Below are 22,048 nucleotides of genomic sequence, written 5' to 3' on the forward strand. Positions count from 1 at the left end.
GTAGCAATCATTGTAGTATCCTTGAACACAGAGAGCCATGAAGACTCTCTCCCAGGTGTTTCATCAATGTACCAGAAGGATGGCCTCTTGGAGGGTTCACTTGTCCACTGCTTTAACATCAACTGATGTCTATTTGAAGAGCATATAAGAAAGAAGACATTAAATGGTACAGGGCAGAAAAGAGGGAGACTAAGTTCATTAAGGGCCTCCATCTGAAAGCAGCATGTGTGGAATGTTAATTTAATAATAGAATTGACAGCTTTTCTCTGGTGTCACTCTGTAACAATGGCTCCTTTGACAATTTGTAAAATAGACCCTTTGTAGATGTCAGTGAGTGGCACTGCATACATTTGCGAATGCCCTGCATAACTAACATTCTCCCTGATGCTGCACTTTCAGGATCTGTCCCAAGGATCCTTTCAAACTGACCCAGGAAACGGGTAAAGGAAGATCCAATGAACCTATGCTGTCTATTTAATACAGTTTTTAATGTTGAAACCCCAACATCATCAGATCATAAATCAAAATGTTTAAGTAGTTTGGCAAATAGTCTTGGGCTAGAAGATACTTTTGGACTATGTTACTCTAACACTAATACAAAATGCATCTAATCGCTTGATAATTTTGTGATGAGCTTACTATAGAGTGATTTCATTATTTCAGGCAAAATTTGGCCTTTCAATGTAAACATAGATCATTCTCATGAACTGATTCAATCAACACTGTGTACACAGGTAAAGTTTTTTTAAAAACCTTGAATGGCACTGACAGCAAAAAATGAACAATGTGGAAGCAACAAAAATTCCTCAGCACTCAAATTCCAGATTATATTACTTAGATTATTCTTAGTGCTTTAAACAGTTTTTTTTTTTTTGGCCTATTAGTATTGAATTAATCAGGAAAGTCTTTAAAAAATGCAAATGGGTTTCCCAAATATCCAAAATCAAAATTCTATTTAAACTTCAGTGATTCATGCTATGTATAAGGAAACTATTGTATTTTCTTATTTTAGCAGTGTTTCACAAATTTTTATTCCTAAATGAGCAAATACATACAAAGCATTTGAATCAAGATGCTGGTGCTGCTGCTAAGTCACTTCAGTCATGTCCAACTCTGTGCGACCCCATAGACGGCAGCCCACCAGACTCCTCTCTCCATGGGATTCTCCAGGTAAGAACACTGGAGTGGGCTGCCATTTCCTTCAAGATGGCAAATATATAAATTTTATTACATTCATCATGAAGAGTTGATTTGACCTGATCAATAACAGTTTCGTTCACTGTGCTAAAGCTACAATTACAAAATGTATCACCTCTTTACAAGAATGCTGAACAGTAGTTTTTAGTGATAGATGACAGAAACATGCATATTACTTTTAAAGGAATATTCATTGATTCATTAATCCTTTAACCATGTTTTATTTCCTTGAATAATTTTTACAGTATTCACATTAAAATAATAACATGGTTTTTATACGCAAATAATAGACATAAGTTAGAAAATGTTGAACTTTCTTATTTGATAAATGTCATGCTAATTCTGCTATCTAATTATATAATAATTTATAATATTCATCATTCTACTCTGTATAGGATTAATTTAATTTCGAGTTAAAAGATGAGAATCATAAAGTAATTCTGTAGTTAATATATGAAGTTCTGGACCTGTAAAGAAACTTAATGATTCATATATCTAATTTCATCATTTTACCTATGAGGAAACTAAAGCCACAAAATGTATTGATTTTGTAAGTTTTAAGACAAATTTTCTGTTAGTAATCACAATATAGAACATATTAATCAGAAATTATCAAATAATTTATAGAATTTTAAAAAATGAGAACATAGAAAGTCAGCTCAGATTCTTTGACTGTGAAACACCTCCATCTACAGTGGATATTTGCACTGTATATGTGATCTACTGGGCAGGTTGTAACAAAATGGATATATATGTTTATATGCATGTTTCATGGAAATATTAAATGCAAATCAAATATGAAGTCATAAATAATCATTATTTACCCTCAATACTGATTTAACAGTTAACTAAACTGATCAAACAAAGTATTACCTGAAGCATTTTTAGGGATATTTCCCTTGTGGCTCAGGTGGTAAAGAGTCTGCCTGCAATGCAGAAGACCCAGGTTCGATCCCTGGGTCTGTAAGATACCCTGGAGAAGGAAATGGTGACCCACTTCAATATCCTTTCCTGGAAAACCCCATGGACAGAGGAACCTGGCAGGCTACAGGCCATGGGGTCACAAAGAGTTGGACACAACTGAGCAACTAACACAAGCATTTTTAAAGAGTTAAGAATCATTCAATTTGATTTAATAAATAAGGTAGCCTATGAAATGGGAGAAAATATTTGTAAATCATATACCCGATAAGAGGTTAATATCTAAAATATCTAAGAAACTCATATGACTCAAAAAAACTCTACTAAGCTAATTAAAATGATTGACAGAGGAACTAAACATTTTTCCAAAGAAAATATACAATTAGACAGTGGGTGCATGAAAAGATCGATAGTCATCAGGGAAGCACAAATCTAAACCAAATTGAAATATCACTTCAAATCTGTTAGAACAGATTATCACCAAAAAGATAAGAGATAAAAAGTGTTGACAAAGGTGTGAAGAAGAGTGAACCCTTGTGACTTTACTATGTATTAGCTTGGGCACAATACTTAACATCTCTAAAACTTTTTGGTCCTCAACTATAAAATAAATAAACAAATAAATGTGAAGTTCTTCCTACATTATATGATACATAGTAAGAGCAAGATAATGCTAGTTAGCTATCACTGATAGTGGCACATGTGTTACTGGTAAAAGTAAACCACTTTATAAATTCCATTGAGGGGTTACAGTGATGCCAGTGAGAGGAATGTTCAATGTGGGTGCAGGCAGATAACAGTATGTGTGTGTGTGTGTGTGTGTGGTTTAATACTGCAATTTTATATTTTCAAAACATTTATTTTGGAAATTTACCTACAGAAAAACAAAAGCTTTAAAATAACTGTGTTGACATTGGGGGCATGTTTGATGAATTAGAGCAGGACTGTACTCACCTCACACGCTAGTAAAGTAATGCTCAAAATTCTCCAAGCCAGGCTTTAGAAATACATGAACCGTGAACTTCCAGATGTTCAAACTGGATTTAAAAAGGCAGAGAGACCAGAGATCAAATTGCCAACATCCACTGGATCATCGAAAAAGCAAGAGAGTTCCAGAAAAAAACATCTATTTCTGCTTTATTGACTATGCCAAACCTTTGACTGTGTGGATCACAATAAACTGTGAAAAATTCTTCAAGAGACGGGAATACCAGACCACCTGACCTGCCTCTTGAGAAACCTGTATGTAGGTCAGGAAGCAACAGTTAGAACTGTGACATGGAACAACAGACTGGTTCCAAATCGGAAAAGGAGTACGTCAAGGCTGTATATTGTCACCCTGCTTATTTAACTTATATGCAAGGTACATCATGAGAAACAATGGGCTGGAAGGAGAACAAGCTGGAATGAAGATTGCCGGGAGAAATACCAATAACCTCAGATATGCAGATGACACCACTCTTATGGCAGAAAGTAAAGAGGAATTAAAAGCCTCCAGATGAAAGTGAGACAGGAGAGTGAAAAATTTGGCTTAAAACTCAACATTCAGAAAACTAAGATCATGGCATCCGGTCTGATCACTTCATGGGAAATGGATGGGGAAACAGTGTCAGACTTTATTTTTTGGGCTCCAAAATCACTGCTGATGGTGATGGCAGCCATGAAATTAAAAGATGCTTACTCCTTGGAAGGAAGGTTATGACCAACCTAAATAGCATATTAAAAAGCAAAGACATTATTTTGCCAACAAAGGTCCGTCTAGTCAAGGTTATGGTTTTTCTAGTAGTCATGTGTGGATGTGAGAGTTGGACGGTGAAGAAAGCTGAGCACCGAAGAATTGATGCTTTTGAACTGTGGTGTTGGAGAAGACTCTTGAGAGTCCCTTGGACTGCAAGGAGATCCAACCAGTCCATCCTAAAGGAGATCAGTCCTGGGTGTTCATTGGAAGGACTGATGTTGAAGCTGAAACTCCAATACTTTGGCCACCTCACGCGAAGAGTTGAGTCACTGGAAAAGACCCTGATGCTGGGACGGATTGGGGGCAAGAGGAGAAGGGGACCACAGAGGATGAGATGGTTGGATGGCATCACCGACTCGATGAACATGAGTTTGGTCAAACTCCGGGAGTTAGTGATGGACAGGGAGGCCTGGCATGCTGCGATTCACGGGGTCGCAAAGAGTCAGACACGACTGAGCGACTGAACTAAACTGAACTGTGGAGATGAAATTTGGCCTGTCATGTCTTTGAAGGTGAATTCTATAATCAAAAAGAGGGCATAGTAAATGATAGATTGAAAAACTGATTAACCTTTCTTTGCAATCTTGTGTCTGCAAGAATAAAATAAAACTCTCATGAGATAAGCTATAGACCGATTGATTGTAATACATTACATTGAAAAGTTACTGTATTAGTGTAGATACATGTTCTTGGAATATAGATGATGCTATCCAACCATCTCATCCTCTGTCACCCCCTTCTCCTCCTGCCACCATCTTTTCCAGCATCAAGGTCTTTTCCAATGAGTTGGCTCCTAGCATCAGATGGCCAGAGTATTGGAGCTTTAGCTTCAACAGTCCTTCCAATGAACATTCATGGTTGATTTCCTTTAGGATTGACTAGTTGGATCTCCTTGCAGTCCAAGGGACTCTCAAGAGTCTTATCCAACACTACAGTTAGAAAGTATCTATTTTTCAACACTCAGCCTTCTTTATGGTCCAACCCTCACATCCATACATAACTACTGGAAAAACGATAGCTTTGACAATACAGACCTTTGTCAGCAAAGTGCTATCTCTTCTTTATAAGACAGTGTCTAGGTTTGTCATAGCTTTTCTTCCAAGGAGCAAACATCTTTTAATTTCATGGCTGTAGTCACCATCTGCAGTGATTTTGGAGCCCAAGTAAATAAAATATGTCACTGTTTCTACTTTTTCACTATTTATATACCATGAAGTGATGGGACCAGATGCCATGATCTTGGTTTTTTGAATGTTGAGTTTTAAGCCAGCTTTTTCACCCTCCTCTTTCAACTTCATCAAGAGGCTCTTTAGTTCTTCTTCACTTTCTGCCATTAGAGTGATATCATCTGCCTATTTGAGGTTGTTGATCTTTTTCCCAGAAACCTTGATTCTAGCTTGTGAGTCATCTAGCCTAGAATTTTACATGATATAATCTGCATATAAGTTAAAGAAGCAAGGTGACAATATACAAGGAGCCTTAACGTACTCCTTTCTCAATTTTGAACCCGTCCGTTGTTCCATGTGGTTCTGACTGTTGCTTCTTGATCTGCATGTTGGTTTCTCAAGAGGCAGGTAAAGTGGTCTGGTATTCCCATCTCTTGAAGAATTTTCCACAGTTTGTTGTAATCCACACAGCCAAAACTTTAGCATAGTCAATGAAGCCAAAGTAGATTTTTCTGGAATTCCCTTTCTTTTCCTATGATCCAGCAGATGTTGGTAATTTGATCTCTCGTTCCTGTGTCCTTTTCTAAATCCATCTTGTACATCTGGAAGTTCTTGGTTCATATACTGCTGAAGCCTAGCTTAAGGGATTTTAAACATAATCTTATTAGCATGTGAAATGAATGCAATTATATGGTAATTTGAACATTCTTAGGCATTGTCTTTCTTTGGGATTGAAATGAGAAGTAACCTTTTCCAGTCATGTAGCCTTTGCTGAGTTTTCCAAATTCGCTGGCATATTGAGTGCAACACTTTAACAGCATCATCTTAGTGGGACAACAAGGGCACTGGGCATGTCATCTGAGTATGTGGAGCTGCTGAAGGGCATATCCCTGATAGTCAGGGCCTGACAAAACATGGTCCACTGGAGATGGAAATGGCAAACTATTTTTGTATTCTTGCCTTGAGAACCCAATGAACAGAATGAAAAGACAAACAGATATGACAATGGAATGTGAGCCTCCCAGGTCAGTAGATGTCCAATACGCTACTAGGGAAGAGCAGAGAAACAGCTCCATAAAGAATTATCCATTAAAAGTTGAAGTTTTTAAAGTAAATTGGTTTCAATGTCAAGCTCTTATAGTAGTTCATTCTCATTCAACTCTTGACTGATTTGAATGGATCATTAACTTGATTATTTGTAGAAATGCACCCACCACAAATATTTAATGCCAGTGCTACTTACTCAGCTCTTCCTAGATGCTCATGGCACAATATGTTTGGAAGATGATTTTCTCCATGTGGGGAATTAAACAAGAAAAACCTCTAGCAGTGTTACCAGTAAAAAAGACCCAGCTGTGTTCACTAAAATAGCCTTGCTGTGTTCATTAGACTCCCCTTCCAAGCACCCTATCTTTTGGAAATGAGAACCCCCCAAATGGTTAATTTCACCATTGCAGATTGGAAGATAGCACATATGGAGTGTGTGAATTCACTGACATACACATTTATAAATGAGTGGCCTGTGCATTTACTTACCATGAAATAATTCCACAAAGTATGGTTGTGTTAGGACAACTGAAAGGAAAACAAACAAACAAAAATTTTTTTTCTGCAACACAAATGCCAAGTATTCCAATGGCATAACTGAACTCTCTTTAAATTGAGGCTATAGGCCATAGCATAGCATTTCTAGTTAAAAATAAATAACTTATTCAATGATGGTTTTTTAAATCCATATAAATTTGCCAGGAGCAGTTGATGGTTCCTCATGTTTTTGAATTTCATCAGTGTAAGGAGTAAATAAAAGGAATTTGAATGGTATTTCAGTGTCCTGGAACAAACCCTTTTATGTTTTTATATATATTGCTAAAAATGTGGCATGTGAAATATTTAAGTTCACTTCCTGATAGTCTTAAAGCAGGATTGAAATGGATCAAGAACTATATATAACCAGTGAGCCAGCCAAGTCAAGCATATGTGAAGATAGAAAATCCTCCATAAATGTGATACACAACATTAACTATAAATGTAACCATGGCCTCCCATTTTACTGATGATTTTCAATATCCTTCTCAAGTGTTATGTAAGTATAATTCATCAAAAATTCATACAGAAAGCTTCCCTTGTGGCTCAGTAAGAAAGTATCTACCTCCAATGCAGGAGACACGGGTTCTATCCTTGGTCTGGGAAGATTCCACAAGTTGTGGAGCAACTAAGCCCATGAACCACAACTGGTGAGCCTGTGTACTAAAGCCTGAGAGCTTCAACTACTGAAGTTCACACATCCTAGTGTCCATGCTCAACAACAAGAGAAGTCACTGCAGTGAGAATCCCGTGTACCACGAGTGGAGAGTAGCTCCTACTCGCCACAACTAGAGAAAAGTCTGCCCAGCAAGGAAGACCCAGCACAGCCAAAAATAAATGAATAAATAAATAAAAGTTTACAAATTCAGACAGAAAAGCCAGATGGGAGGCAAACCTTCATCAAAATCCTTACATGAGAGGCACTGCTTTTGTAGAATTTAAAACAGCAGTCCATTATATTAAAGGCAAATTTAACTTAAAGAAACTGACCAAGTAGCAAGCCATGCTACTCCACATTTCTTTATATCATGTTATTGTGAGAGATGGTCAGTCATGATGCTTCCATAGAGACAGTGTATGATGTCAAAATCATTGCTTATTCAAACAAATGTATTCATCCACTGTGATGGTTAGTCATCAAATGAATAGAAAACTTAATTTTTTTCATCATGTCTCAGAGAGACATGATGTAAAAATTGCCCATGAAAACAGAACTTCAGTATGTGTGTGTTAATCACTTAGTCGTTTCCAACTCTTTGTGACCCCTATAGACTGTAGCCCACCAGGCTCTTCTGTCTATGGGATTCTCCAGGCAAGAATACTGGAGTGGGTTGCCATTTCCTTCTCCAGGGAATCTTCCTGATCCAGGGATCAAACCTGGGTCTCCTGCATTGCAGGCAGATTCATTACCATCTGAGCTATAGGGAAGTCCCTCAACTTCAGCATAGGATGGTATAAAAAAATGTAGTCAAATGAGCAATTAAAAGAATAAACTCAGAGTAAGTTAATGATAGTTATAGCCTTATTGTGATTTTTTTCTACATGCCATTATATTAATGCTTCCCATATCATTTTTCTGATGCATTATCTGGATTGTACTCAAAATGCAACTTTGAACATTACAGTTTCAATAGTAAATCCAGAGTTTTACAAAAAACTGGAGAGGATATACTGCTCTTGTTTTTATTCTTGCTGCAACTAGTTATAACAAACATAGTGGCTCAAAACAACTCACATTTATTTTCTTTCAGTTTGGTCATTCAGAAGTTTGACAGAGGTCTCACTGTGTTAAAATTAAGGCATGGAATGGACTGTGTTCTTTCTATAGGCTCTAGGGGATTATCCATGTCTTTCCCTTTTCCATATAGCTGACCTGCGTTCCTTGGCTTATGACCTCTTCCTCCATCTTAAGAGCCAGGACCCATCACATCTCTCCGACCCTTCTTCAGTTGTTGCATCTCTGTCTATCTGATCTAGTCTGGAAAGGTCCTTTGCTTTTAAGAACTCATAACTAGGTTGGGCCAACCAGGATAATCCATCCCATGTCAAGGTCTTTAACCTTAATAGCATTCACAAAGTCACTTTTATCCTGTAAAATAACATATTCACAGGTTTAGGGAATGCCTACCCCAAAGCAGAAATACAGCAAATGATTAAAGTGTATTTGACTGCAGTTACAATTGATTGTCATTGGCATTCTTGCTCCAGTTTTTGTCAGCATTTTTTGTTGAGTCTCTACTTTAATGTTTATTCAGTTTACTCAGAAACTTTAGCATAATCTGAATAAAAAATATGGCATTCATCACAGGGTGTGGAAGTAACCTGCTGACCTTTGTACTACAAAAAGTTGACAGAATTCTCTGGTTTGGTATGCACAGCCAGCAATTTGGAGATGCTCTCCAAAGCCCTTGCCAATTCTTACAACTAAAAGGATGCTGAAAACATTACTTTGCACTTAGACCTTTAGCTGTGCACTTAGACCAGCCTTTTTCCTTTTGAGATAACTTAAAAATTATATATGGTAAGTATTTCAAAAAGAGTAGTGACTGTTTAGTAAGAATACCTAGTTATATGCTTTTACAGATTTTTGTGAACTTAACCAAATAACTCAATCTCTCTCATTTTTTGCTTTCTTAGTTTTATTCATTCTTATCATATCTCATCATGTAGAGGTGAGGGTCAGATGTACTGATGTTAGATTTGTGGCAATTAGATGCTATGCAAATGTTAATTATTTATAATTTATTCTCTTAGCACTCACATTATTATTTTCATTTACATACATACATGTGCACTCATATGCACACAGAGAAAAAGACAAGTGGCATGATTACCTAGGTGGTTCAAGAAATAGTTCCAGAACTTCCATATTTGCTGTCTTTTTCTTTACATGAAACCACTTTAAAATTTCCACATCCTCTCTTGAGATGGGGCTTAGACTGGGGCAGGACCATGTTTTAAACTGCCCTGCTGCTGCTGCTGCTTAATCGCTTCAGTTGTGTCTGACTCTTTGCAGCCCTGTGGACTGTAGCCTGCCAGACTCCTCTGTCCATGGGATTCTCCAGGCAAGAATACTGAAGTGGTTTTCCATGCACTCCTCCAGGAGATCTTCTCAACCCAGGGATCAAATCTGGGTCTCCTGCATTGCAGTGCACTGAGATACCTGGGAAACCAGTCAAATAGCCCTAAAGTATCTAGCATAAATTAAATTCCTAAGATCCTTGGGGTTGATAGATTAACTCCTCATTCCACTTTTACTTTGGAAGAACTGTTTCAAAATAAACCATCTCACAGCAACTTATAGGCACTCAAGAGAGATCTGTAGGAGAGAGAGGGAATTGTCTTTCCAGTTTGCTTCTTAGCAGGAAAAAAAGTAGGGAAGTGGGGTTACCTAAGCGGTCATAGTGTCTTTTTAGTTGTGCCTGTCTGTGCTCACTCCCATTAATACTTTAATTTTCAAATTAATTTTGGCTGAGGCCTTGTGTGTACAGGAAATACCACTGGAATTTTCATAAATTCTAGAAGAAATGCCTTGTAGTTGGATTTTCATAGCATCTTTTCTTGGAGGCTCAGGGCACCTGCTCCTTTTCAGGTTAATATGATCCACCCCACAGAAGCACATAATACTTTCTGAAAGATCCCTCTTCCAGGGGGCTCGCAGTAAATCCCTCTGCAGCCAGACAAGTTGGCCTTTATTTTTTGCATTGCTCTGGGCATCTCACATGACATTCCCAAATAAGGTATTGTGCTACAAGCCTGCTATGATTGCTAGTAATGACTTAACTGCAAAGGAATTATAACAGTATGAATAACAGTGGTTTGCACTGTGAATGTCCTCGCTACTCCAAAAATGCCAGAGCAACAAATAGAAAATGCTTCTTATTTGAAAGTATGAAAGGAGTAAAAGTCAGAAGACTACAACTGCTGCTAATCTGTAAACACTGATTGTTCATTCAACAGCAGGAAGCAAAACAAATGTAAAACGAGTGATGGCATTAGCCAGTTTGCTGTGTGCAAAGGCAGTTATATAAAAGGAATGAAAATAAAATAAAAATCATATTCAAACACAAAACATTTGGGCAGAAATAGGTTTTTGCTTCCAAACTTGTTAAACCAGAAATTCTTGTGCATTTTGACTTTGGTGTTTGTTAGAATCACATTACTATTGTTATGGGATATGTGTGTTTTCCCTTATAGTCTATCTAGCATTGTAGATCAGGGTCAGAGAAGTACAAAATAAAATTTATGTTCTCAATACCTCTTGCTTCCAAAAAGAATATGTTTCTTTTCACAAGTAAATATCACATCATTTTTTACAAGCACAAAAGTGTTTTAGAAAGAAACAGATATTAAATGGCATAATTTATTACATGGCATATAAGGATAAACATGAATTAAAGAGTTTACCCACTCAAGATTCAGTAAATATTCCTATAACATATGTGCGAATTCAAACAGTTATTTATTTATTAAACTGATTTTTAAACTCTATCTTAGAATTTAGCTTTACATTACAATTGTAATGTACAGTTAAAGATTTTAGATTGGATGCAACCTTGTGTTGCATTATAAATTAGGAGAGTGAATTGAACAGACATTTATTTAATAAGAGATAGGAAACTGAGAGATTTCCCAGTCTAGAGAACGAATGAACACTTCTTAGCTTTTAGAAATTTAGAATTGCTAATATCATGAAATATAGGACTTTGCACACTGTAATGAATAACCTTTAATTCATGACTTTGAATAGATGCTATATTCCATTAATAATCTTGCTCTGCCAACTTATTTTTAAACATCTTTGTATTCTAAAATAGAAAAGATGTGTGAACTTTCTAAGTTATTTCAAAAATCCACCTACTTGGACATTCCTTTTACTCAGGTATCCTTTCCACTTGAAACTATCCTAGTCTGATTTAATTGCTTCTTTTCATGACCTCACGAGAGTTTTTTTTTTTTTTTTCTTTTTGGTCTAAACATCTATTCTACTTCCCATGATACTGAATGCCTCAAGCCCAGCATCCTGAAATCTTGGCAAACCAGATGCATGAAAGAAGGATGGTATCTCAAACAGGTAGGGACATCTTCCACAATGGCAGTTACCTGTAGAGACTCACTGGCTACTCAACTATCAGATGAACCCTAGGTTTGGAGATTTACTTCCTCCTCTTGCTCTCTATGTTTGAATACTTGCTTGTTCCCCCATGGGACAAGAAATGGCTTACACTTGGGATTCTTGAATGATTGCCAGAAAGGAATTGACTCTGAGAATTGTCATTTTCCAGGTTCCCATAGCGTGCAGTAAACCTGAGAGACTGGCCTGATATGAACATAGAAGTAATGATATAGATGATAATCATAACTAATTACATTGTTATCTTCTAAGGTGGGGTAGAAGGATCTGTCAGACCTCATTTTGGTACTACTATAAGAAAATTAATATTCATGCTTATATTAACAGCCTTAGGTCACTGAAATCACATAAAGACTATGGTGCAAAATTTACCATGCGATTTCATGTGTTAGTCCCAAATTCTTCAGTATTTTCTCATTTTCTAAACTAGGTCAGGGGTTGACACACTATGGATGGCAGGCCAAATGGGGCCTGCTATCTGTCTTTGGTAAGCCCACAAGCTAAAAAATGATTTCGAAGATGTTGAAAACAACCCAAGGAAGAATCACATATCACAGCATATAAAAAATTTATGAAATACAAATTTTAGTCTCCATAAATAAATATGCGTTTGAAAACAGCCATCCTTGTTTATGTATATATTCTTGATGACTGCTTTTACACTACAACTGAGGCGTTGAGGAGTTACAACAGAAACCATATGGCCCATAAAGTCTCAAATATTTACTCTCTGGCCATTTACAGAAGATTTCTCTACCTCTGAACTGGATTATTTACTCTTCAGGGTCAGAGACCGTATTTTGGACATTTCTAACAGCTCTCAGATTAAAGAAAACATAGGAGGTACTCAATGACAATTCACTGTTACTCACTCCAACGTGACCACCAAATCAAAGAGGCGTAAGCTACTCTTGTTATCAGAGGACACTGAGGCCTGGAGGGATTTTAAGGCTTGTGAGCAGGATTCCTGGTGTTCACCACAGAGTGGCTACACATTGAGCAAATGCTCTGTATTATTATTTACTCTACCTTCATTCTTCAACTGGAGAGAATGCAAACTTAAATTAGTGGAGAGAGAATGGAAAGAAAAAGGAAACTCTTTCTCTCTGTCTCATACACACACACACACAGACACACACAGGCTACAATAGAGGGGGGAAAAGAGAAGGAAATGGGAACAGTACTAATTTGTAGTGTAAAATAGTAACTTACAAAGTGTGTGATAAGCACATATTAGAATTTGTTAACTTTTTCCTTTGTATGTATGTGCCTATTTGCTCAGCTGTGTCCAACTCTTTACAACCCCATGGACTATAGCCCACCAGGCCCCTCTGTCCATGGGGATTCTCCAGGCAAGAATACTGGAGTGGGTTGCCATGTCCTCCTCCAGGGCATCTTCCCAAACCAGGGATTGAACCCAGGTCTCCCAAATTGCAGGCAGATTGTTTACCACCTGAGCCACCAGGGAAGCCCAGTGTTTTCCTTTAATCACAAAAATCTCTTAAGGTGGTTTTATACTATTACCAGGGATTCCCTGGTGGCTCAGATAGTAAAGAATCCGCCTGCAGTGCAGGAGACCCAGGTTTGATCTTTGGGTTGGGAAGATCCTCTGGAAAAGGGAATGGTTTCCCACTCCAATATTCTTGCCTGGAGAATTACATGGACAGAGGAGCCTGGAGGGCTACAGTCCATGGGGTCACAAAGAATTGGACACAACTGAGTGAGTAACACTTTCACTTTCATACTATTATCATCTCAGAGTTGAAGATACAGATTGATTGTGGTTAAGTAACTTCTATAGGTTTGAAAAGTTGGGAAAAGTAGATTAGGATGAAGATGTTTCCTTTAATAAGTATTTATTATGAGTTTGAATTGTGCTCCCCCCACTCCCTGCATTTAAATATTGAAGTGCTATCCCTCAGTATCTCAGAATGTGTCTTTATTTGGAGATAGAATCTTTAAAGAGGTAATTATGCTAAAATGAAGTCATTTGATGGCCCTGATCTAATGTGACTAGTATCTTTTTAAAAATATGAAAGCCTGACAGATATGTACAGAGGGAAGTACAGAGGGAAGACTATGTGAACACACAAAAGGAAGATGACCTTGTACAAGCCAAGGAGAAGGGCTCAGAAGGAACCAAACCTATTGACACTTGATAATAGACTCCTATCCTCTAGAACTGTGAGAAAATAATTTCTGTTGTTTAAACCTCCCTGTCTGAGAAACTTGTCATGGTGGGTCTAGAAAACTAATACTATATCTAAAAAAGTTCGAGACAAATGTGATTTCTATGAGACTAACTATCTGCTGTTCAGTTCAGTTCAATCACTCAGGGCCATTAATTTTATTACAACAATTGTTAATTGTATCTGATTCTTTGCAACCCCATGGACTGCAGCACGCCAGGCTTCCCTGTCCATCACTAACTCCCAGAGTTTACTCAAACTCATGTCCATTGAGTCGGTGATGCCATCCTACCATCTCATCCTCTGTTGCCCCCTTCTCCTACCGCCTTCAATCTTTTCCAGCATCAGGGTCTTTTCCAGTGAGTCAGTTCTTTGCATCAGGTAGCCAAAATATTGGAGTTTCAGCTTTAGATAAGTCCTTCCAATGAACACCCAGGTCTGATTTCCTTTCGGATGGACTGATTGAATCTCTTTGCTGTCCAAGGGACTCTCAAGAGTCTTCTCCAACACCATGGTTCAAAAGCATCAGTTTTTTGGCACTCAGCTTTCTGTATAGTCCAACTCTCACATCCTTACATGACTACTGGAAAAACCATAGCTTTGACTAGATGGACGTTTGTTGGCAAAGTAATATCTCTGCTTTTTAATACGCTGTCGAGGTTGGTCATCACTTTCCTTCCAAGGAGCAAGCATCTTTTAATTTCATGGCTGCAGTCACCATCTGCAGTGATTTCCTCCCCCCGCCCCCAAATAAAGTCTACCACTGTTTCCATAGGTGGAAGATAGAGATAAGATGAAAGCTCTTTTGAAGAAATAGGTCTAAATAAGATTATACAAAGAGAAATTGTAGGTGGAAAGGAAAAACAAGGGCTTAATAGAAACCTGAAGAATTTCAGTGTTTAAAACCAGCAAACATACCTGAGAAGTGGCCAGTAAGTTAAAAAGACAATCAGAGGAATACGGTGTCGCAAAAGCTTAGAGAAATAGTCTATCAAGTGGGAGGGAGCAGAGAACTGTGTAAAGGTTTATTCAGAAGACATATTGCAACAAGGAGATCACTAGAGCCTTTTAAAGAACAATTTCTGTGAAATGGAGGGGAATTGAAACCTACTTGGGGTCTGTTGAAAGAAGGTTCAGTAAGTATGAAAATTTTTTCTGAGATGTTTTAATATTAACAAAACAAAGGAAATGAACAGCAGCTTGTGGCTGGTGGGAAATGTGAAGTCTTTCTTTTTTTTTTATTTTTTAACGTGGAGTGATATTAAGGCTTTGTTACTGTTGCTTGTTTTGCTTTTGGAAATAATTTAGGAGTGAGAAAAACCTGATGCAGTGAGAAAGTGGCTAATTGTGAATGCAGTATTGAAAAGGAAAGCCATTAAATGAGTGGGAATGAAGGGAGATCTTCAGGCTATGAAGAAACTGGTCTTAGATAAGAGTGGATGTCACCTCGCTTTCCTTCTAAGCAGAGGAAAGAGACTATCTGAGTATGCACACAGATGAGTGAGTGAATTTAGTTACAGAAAGATAAGATCTATTCTTAGGATAACAAATTATTTTCAATGACTTTTGGTGTGGATATCTTTCTTCAGTGTAGAGTGAGAGAGAATGGTATAAGTGTTTGAGAGAGAAGCAAAGGTGTGAAATTGGAACTTAAGACCTTGAAGATGTGTAGTGGAATTATAATATGTGCTGAGTGCCCATTTGAGATCCATAAACATAAATTTAAAGTGAGATCAGTCCACAGAGTGGAGGAATTATTTTTTTTCCTTCAGCCATACACAGCTGCTGAGGAGACCAGTTGTCGGTGAATAGTTGGATTTAACTATGGTTGGGGGTGTGCCAGAAAGTAGGTCAGAAGAAGAGGAGGCGAAGGCCATTAGCTAGGCATGGGTCATAGTGCTGCACAGTTATCCAAGGAATCTAAAGAATCTCCTCTGGATAAGAGAGTAGCGAGGATGGGGATGAGGAAGAAAATAAAGAAAAAGATGAATTTGAAGCGTAAAAAAGTAGAGTCAAGAATTGGAGGTCTAGGGAGGCTTGAAATTTAGCTGGAATGCAGCAAGAAAGAATGGTCATGAAAAAGGAAATTTAAAATGCAGGGTTTTGAGTTGGAGTTAAAAGAAATGAAAACAAGATCCAGGAGGGAATAACCTTAGAAGTTTCAGAGATCAAACATTTTAGATGAATCAGTGTTAAATTCCCAAGCATGACAACTAGAGTAGCAAAGGAGATATCAGTGAACCAAGGAACTAAAGATGATTATGAATAAGGAGAGTAGCACATTTTCTCTCAAAAAGCTAAAGGGTGAGAGAGCTTTTAAATCTTAGTAAAGCACTTTTTCTACTTTCCAGAAGCTGCAGCTAATAATTGGGTTTTAGAGATGAATAAATTCTCTGTTTATCCCATCACTAAATGATACAAATCAGTTAGTAACAGGGAGTATGTGTGTTAGTAGCTCAGTCATGACCTATGCTTTGTGACTTCATGGACTGTTGCCCACCAGGCTCCTTTGTTCATGGAATTCTCCAGGCAAAAATACTGGAGTGGGTTTCTATTTCCTTTTCCAAGGGATCGTCCCAACCCAGGGATCAAACCCAGGTCTCCCATATTGCAGGCAGATTCACCATCTAAGCTACCATATTAGAACACCTGAAAAAATGTTTCTGATCAGACCCAAGAATTACTGGCACATATATATGTTTAAGGATAATTGTAATTGCTTTATTCTAACAAAAGGTTAGACTATTTCTCAGAAACAATCTGATGTTTGCATGTTATTTGGAAATTTTGTTTTCTAAATTAATAACAAAAGTTAAAGCAGTAGCACTTTAAAAATTGTATTAATTTCAGTCTAGAATAAAAAAAATTCTCCTAAATGGAAATTTTTTAATGGACAATAAGTCAAGAAATAGCCATACAATAGAGTGGATTTAGTTACTTCAGAAAAGTTGAGAAAGCAGATTAGAACACATTTAAATGGGTAAACTCTAGTCAATTAAAGGTTTATTCTTTGGTCTAAAAATGTAAAGCAGGATAGCATGAAGGTATGTCCAGAAATGAAGTTAGAAGTGATATGAAAAAGTAGACTATGAAGAATCACATATGCACTACTAGATTGTATGTGCCTTTACATGGCATCCACTCTCTAATGGGATATGAAAGATGAGTAGAGCATTTTCAGAGGGAAATATTTATTTGATTTATGGTATACTGCTATAATCATTGACAGGTGATTGACTTTTTTAAAAAAACATTGAAGAAAATTAAATAATTCTTCTATAAGGCACAGCTTGTTTTAAAAGAATAGCACGTTCTTAAAGTCCTATTAAAAGGATCCTTTCTGTTGGTAACAAGACTGTTAAATCATAAAACGATGAGGAGGTAAGTGTGCCATCTATTGGTGAAACAAGCACAATGTAAGAATATGTGCAAAGCCATTGGTCTCAGGGCAAGTTACATAGGCATCTTTTTCTATGCCATATAAAGTAAAGCTTCATTAGAGCAAAATACCATAATCTGCTTACAGAAAAACTGGGCTTGTTGTTGCTGTTAGTAGCCCAGCAACAAAAAGATGTCAAATCAGAAGTCAGGGCATCAGAGTGCTCACCCAGCTTTATGCAATATGCAATGTAAGCTTGTATGTATTTGTTTCATGTCCCAAGGTCCCACTTTTCTTTTTTATAATAATAAATTAAGAGATAACAAGGATCCATTACTTCCTGTAAGTTCTAACATTTTGCAAATTTTATAGCTTGAATGTATGCGTAGATGCACATGCTGTTTCATTTAAGTAAGTTTACCATTTTTAAATTTTACTCTTAAAAACATACAGATTCCTTTGATGTAAACTGTAGAAGCCAGTATATAAGGTCTTACTTTTAGAGGCAGAGAAATTCCTCAGTATGTTATAATTGAATGTGTGTGTGTGTGTGTGTGCCAAGTCACTTCAGTTGTGTCCAACTCTTAGAGACCCTATGGAATGTAGCCTTCCAGGCTCGTCTGTCCATGGGATTCTACAGACAAGAATACTGTAGTGGGTTGCCATACCCTCCTCCAGGGGATCTTCCCAACCCAGGGACTGAACCCTCATCTCATGTCTCCTGCATTGGCAAGCAAGTTCTTTACCTCTTGCACCACCTGGGAAGCCCCTAAAACTGAATACAAAAATAGTAAACCAATTTTTTTTTTGAAACTGAAGTACAGTTGACTCACAATACTGTGTTAGTTTCTGGTGTATATCTGAAGAAAACAGAAGCACAAATTTGAAAAGATATATGCACTTCAATATTCAAAGCAGCATTATTTGCAATAGTCAAAATATGAAAGCAACTTTAGTGTCCATCAGGAGATTAATGGATAAAGAAGATACATATGTTAGAATTTATGTAAATATTGTGCTGCGCCGCTGTGCTCTGTCATGGCCGACTCTGTGTGACCCCATGGACTATAGACTACCAGGCTCCTCTATCCATGGGATTTTTGAGGCAAGAATACTGGAGTGGGTTGTCATTTCTTCCTCGAAGGGATCTTCCCAACCAGGGATTGAACCCACATCTCCTGCATCGGCAGGTGGATTCTTTACTACTGAGGCACCTGGGAAGCCCATAGTGGAATATTACATATTCAGGATGATATTTTGCCATTTGAAAAGACATGGATGGACCTGGAACAAAGTATGCTTAGTGAAATGGGTTAGGCAGAAAAAGACAAACACTGTATGTATTTTCTCTTATATGTGGAATTTGAAAAAATAAGACAAATGACCAAATATAACCAAACATAAATTGACTGACAGGTTAAAAAAATAATTTTTCAAAATTAAAATTCCACATCTCTTTAAGCTGTGTAAGCATTAACTTTTATTAACCTGTGGCTCAGTGTTTACTTATACATTACATTCTAATTAAATTAGAATGTTTCTGTTTTGAAGCAGATATTAAAGTGGAAATTAAGATTTATTTAAATTAAATTCAAGAAATCTTTTATTTAAATTTTTATTTAAAGAAATTAAAGTAGTATTTCTGGGTTTTGTTGTCATTTTTTGTTTGCTTTTTAAGTGACATAAAGATTTAGTTTTTTTTTTTTAATGTTGTAAACAAAATATATTACCATTTTCTGAATCCAGTTCAAAATTAATATATTTAAGACATGATGATACCTTGTGATGAATATTACAGGGAAGCTAGCTGATGCAAAGAAATTGGTACAACTTTTGTGGACATTATTAGCATGCTTTAATTCAGTAATTCTGCTTCTGGGATCTATCCTTAAGATACACTCAATAATGCATGGCAAGAGTTATGTACATATATGTTCAGTGTTATTTATAATTGATATATACTAAACATTAAGTTAACAACAGTTATGTGGTTTTTCAACAGTAGTTGTAGCTCTAAAGAATATGAAAAAAAGTTGAGAAATTCGGACCACATGATCATCGTATTTATATGGTACATTCATCAATAGTTACAGTTGACATCCTCATTAGTAAAAAAAAGAAAAAAAAATCTAAATGTCAGTGCCCCAAATAGAAGTAAAAGTGGGAAAGCTAAAAAAAAGGCAATATACAATTTCATATTTGAATAATTTTAATATAATGTATTGTTATACATTTTAATTAGGATTGCATTCATAAGTAGTTCATTGCATTTTAGTCCAGAAGTGATTGTAAATCTTAGAACTTGAGGTGTGTACCAGTCATGGGCTGTTCTGAGAAGTGAGATCTCTCTGGAAAGTAACAGTACTCACTTATTAAAGTGAAGTCACAGACAAAGGGAAGGCATGCCGAACTGTTTTCCTTTTAAAGATGAAGCCCAATATATCTTAAATAGAAAAAAAAAATAAAAAGGAAAGGAAATAGCTCTATTATAGAGTTCTTTTCCTAACTTTAGCACTAATATTTTATTACTTTAATGTTTTAACCATCAATAAGTTAGCTGGTTAACAATGAGGACCATTAGGATAATTTTTCTTAGAGGACAAGGGGATGGCATTTATGAGGTGGAGATGACAATATTTATAAGGCTCTTGAGTCCTCACACATTTCAGTCATTAAACTAAGCCTGAAGCATAAGAAAGCTGAATCTTTGGGTCTATGTTTCCCATTCATTCTCTTATGTGAAAAATCATTTCATCACAAATTTTGGACAATGTATCATGATATAAAACTAGAACTTCAGATATGTGTTTGTACTATCAATTTGAATCCATTTTGTATTGAGAAGGAATAAGAGGTGAAAGAACGATGATACAACCTTAGCTGCTAAGACCCCATTTACGTTCTGTAAGTATCAAGTCTGGAAATTCACTTACTTTTTTCAGCAAGAGCCATTTATTTGGTGCCTATTTGCAATGTTAAGTTGTTTTATTTCCCCCAGCACACTTTGCACATGATTTCAGCATGTATGAACATAACATCTGAAGAAAGAGCTGTGTCTGTGCACGTGTGTGTTCACTCGCTCAGTCATGTCCAACTCTTTTGTGACCTCATGGGCTGTAACCCACCAGGCTCCTCTGTCCTGGAATTTTCCAGGCAAGCATACTGGAGAGGGTTGCCATTTCCTTACTCCAGGGGATCTTCCCAACCCAGAGACTGAACCCGCATCTCTTGTACCTCCTGCATTGGTAGGTGGATTCTTTACCACTGTGAATCCCAAAAGAATAGATAACAAGTCACAATTCAAAACCTCTTTCTGCAATCAATGGATATATCAGTATTTTCATGCATTCATACAGCGTGTCAGATAAAGATATATGATTTCTTTGAGAAGTTATACCATACCGATTATTTAATCTTCTAAAAATTAGAATTATTGGCACAACCAGAAACCCTTTCATCTTCCAGAGTGGTAACTGGACATGAAAATGTGAATTTTCTTGTGAATGTGAATGTGTGAATGTGAATGTGAATGTGCCTCTACTGAGACATTAAGTGTAGAATGTCCCCTCTTCCTCAAAATAAATCAAAATAAGACAAAAAAAAAAGGTATTTTAAAAAAATTTATCACAGGGACTTAAAAGGTTTTCATTTTTGTCACTTAAGAAATACGGTGGGAAAGCTATACCAAGGAGGGAATTGGGAAGGACATTTGTACAGATGACGTTTTGAAATGTTGTTTTGGAGGAATGAGAGTCTTATGCAGGTACAAAGAGATAAGAGAAATTTATGTACATACATCCAGTTATCTGAACATAATTTATAATTAACTGGATATATCTTTGCTTTCTCATATGTTTCCTTATCAGTTTCACATTTCTTGCAATAATACTCCAGGTGTTTAAGAGGCATCTGCTATTTAAATTCCCTGATTTCAAGGGCTCTAAAACCTTCTGAATGAATTAATTTTGAATCAAAATTTATCATGCTATTCTTAGTCTGACTTTTTTTTAAGTTTGATAGAAGTAGTTTGGCTATCTTTCAGTCATTCAAGCATGAAAGAGCCATATTTTTTTTCATACTTTCAGACATATTTGGAAAGATTTCCACCCTTGGTTAACTCAAGATTATGTGTAGAATGACAATCTGATATTTGTCTTCTGGCTTCTCCAGCTGCCAATCTATTATTAGGGCCCACATTCATCTCAAGAGACTGAAGATGGAGGATGGAATGAGGGTAAATGTGAATTAATGCTAGGAAAGAGAAAAAGCAACAGGAGTAAGAAAACTTGGAATTTATTACCAATAGGTGAGATTCCCTTCTCCTAAACTCTCATTTTTCCCTTTCACATGAGATCTAGCAAAGAAATTGTGCTTTTATAAGTGAGGGGCTTGGAGCAAGTCATCCGATTAATTTTCAAATACAATTTTAGAGAAAAGGAGTAGGAGTCAGTAGAATGGGAGTGTGGGCAAAAATAGAAAGAGTAGATGTTAGGATTCCTAGAGCCAGGGTTTAGATTCATTATGATCCTGAATAGAAAAGGCATAATTTATAAAACATAGAAAAACAGCATATGCATCTTCTCTCTTTAATAAACAATAAAAAACATGATTCCAGCATAGACAGTTTAACTTTGATTCCTTGGAAGACTGTAGAAAGATTCACTCAATAATCAGTTTGATATTGCCTAGAAAAAGGGTAAATATTAGGATAGTATAAACAGTCAGGCTGTGTGGAGAATG

The 22,048-nt window shown here is 36.7% G+C and overlaps 1 long non-coding RNA gene across 1 annotated transcript in view; it reads left to right on the forward strand.

Moving 5' to 3' along the window:
- LOC145530160 (uncharacterized) overlaps positions 1 to 22,048 on the forward strand; it is a 295,811-nt gene that overhangs the window by 4,561 nt on the left and 269,202 nt on the right. Inside the window, exon 2 of the long non-coding RNA XR_014071496.1 lies at positions 11,621 to 11,680. This is a non-coding gene — a long non-coding RNA (uncharacterized LOC145530160). The remainder of the gene's footprint in view (positions 1 to 11,620; positions 11,681 to 22,048) is intronic.

Source organism: Giraffa tippelskirchi, chromosome 2, assembly GCF_054371585.1.
Source record: "Giraffa tippelskirchi isolate mGirTip1 chromosome 2, T2T-mGirTip1v1.2.pri, whole genome shotgun sequence".
Lineage (NCBI taxonomy): Eukaryota > Metazoa > Chordata > Mammalia > Artiodactyla > Giraffidae > Giraffa > Giraffa tippelskirchi.